We start from the raw sequence: 2155 nt of genomic DNA, 5'->3' as shown, positions 1-2155 counted from the left end.
GAATAAATTCTGGGGATCTAAGCTGCACATGGTGACTATAAGTAACAATACGTGTTTCTGTACTTGCAAGTTACTGTGAGAGTAGAGCTTTAATGTTCTCACTATAACAATAACAACAAAATGATAATTATGTGAGATAAGGAAATGTATTAACTAAACTTATTGTGGTAAACACTTTGCAATGTATTTGTGTATCAAGACATCACACTGCACACCCTAAACTTACATATGTTATATGTCAATTATATCTCCATAAAGCTGGGGACAAAAATTGGATTTATTCAACTCACCTTCAACTTCAGCGTGTTAGTTAATTCTGTCCTGAATAACTCATATTTACTATCAACTCTGTCCCACTTGTCAAACACACACACATCAAAAACTAATGATGTAATGTATGGTGATTAACATAACATAATAAAAAAAAGAAAAGAATATATATGAAAAAAGATTGAAATATAAACATCAAAATATTATGTGATGGGTGTATGAGTGACTTTTATTTCCTGTGTACTTTCCTGTATTTTTCAAATTTTCAAGCATAGATAAGTGTTGCTTGTAATTATAAAGGTCAAAATTGTTTTTGAAACAGGGGGAAAAGTTTTTTGTCTATAGCCTACTTAAATACCAATAATCAAAAAACTCACTTCTTTTAAATTTCACATTTGACTAAAAAAAACGGTGTGGCTGTTGATGAGGTAGAAGGAGTGGAATTACAAAATAATTTTCCCTCTTGAGGCAAAATCCATCATCCTGAAAAGAATTCTCTACTTACCCCCCCCCAGTATGTCCCCCTTTCCTGTGACCCTATCTACAAGGAGAAGAGGAATAGCAGTCCCTGTCCCTCAAAGAACTCACCAACATTGGTGGCCCTTCCATCCCCAAGAGCCCAATTTCCAACTGTGCCTTCCTCCTCTCACAGGCAACAGTCTCTTTTAGTTCAGAACAAAGGTATGTATCTTCAGGGGGAATAAAAATATATATATATACACAGACGCCTCTGGGAGTTCCATGTGCCTCTTAGAGGTATACAACTATTATGCAAGGTGCAAACCTCACATACACCAGGGAGTGCTTTAATTCCACCTTCCTACTTTACTGAGAGGTAACTTGTCCTCTTAACTTACCTTTCTGTAAACTGAAATATCTACCTAAAGACTCATCTCATACGTGACAGCATACGCATGCCTTTGTTTCCCATTGGTCCTAATCTAGGAATGAAGGTTTTAAGGACCTGTCCCAAAGCGAAATTTGACGAAAGGTTACGTCACTTATCAAAAAAATAATTCCAACAGAAAGGGCCTGCCTTCCCAATAGGGCACTTTGGACCATACATATATCTATGACCTAACACCGGGTACAGAAATTCTTCTTTGGGAGTTAAGTTTTCTTATATCAGGATGATTTTTTTCCCCTGATTTTCTTCAACTACCTCCTTCTTTTTCCTTTCCTCCTTCTAGGCACTTAGCCAATAATCAATTTCTGTAATTTTCCTAAGAGCTGGTTGTTAAGGATGCACATTTCCCATAAAATATTACTTCATATATTATCTGCTCTGGGTACAAGATACTCCTTAGATACTCCTTAGAACAACAAAACAATCTTCAGGTCTAATAGAGGTAGATTCCTAATGGTGGAATTCTAGATGCTATGAAAGTTGATATGGAAGGTATATATTTTGAACAAGAGGTCTTGTTGTACTCCCTCAAAGCATTCCTCTCTGGAAGCTTCTGGATCTGCCAACAAGCCAGAATTCTGCTCCAGACTTGGCACCAGAAGTGCGTTGAGCTCTTTTTCCAGGGGTGGGAATGAGTTTGAGTTAACCCAGCTCTTGTCTTGGTGGACCAGCTTGCAATCAATCATGGTCATCTGTAAGACCACAAGTGTGCACCTAATTCCATCTCCTTGAGGGACCCTGGGTACTCCTGGATGTAGTTTGAAAGCTGCATTTTCCAAGGAAACTCCAACATTGTATATTCCTGAGAAGTACAGTTTTCCCATAACTTCGACTTAATCACAATATAAACTGTATCTTTGGCCAAAGAAGTTGAGACACTTAGATCAATCCTGGTGCTGCCACATTCTTTGTTAGATAAACTGTTCTATCACAGACCTTGCCGGGCACCCAGCATAAGATCAACCAAACATTAGGAAG

Source organism: Eumetopias jubatus, unplaced genomic scaffold, assembly GCF_037043125.1.
Source record: "Eumetopias jubatus isolate StellerSeaLion01/CBP00866 unplaced genomic scaffold, mEumJub1_p1.0 scaffold_14, whole genome shotgun sequence".
In the NCBI taxonomy this organism is placed as follows: domain Eukaryota; kingdom Metazoa; phylum Chordata; class Mammalia; order Carnivora; family Otariidae; genus Eumetopias; species Eumetopias jubatus.
The sequence above is the reverse complement of the archived record's forward strand: the minus strand, read 5'-3'. Positions refer to the sequence as shown.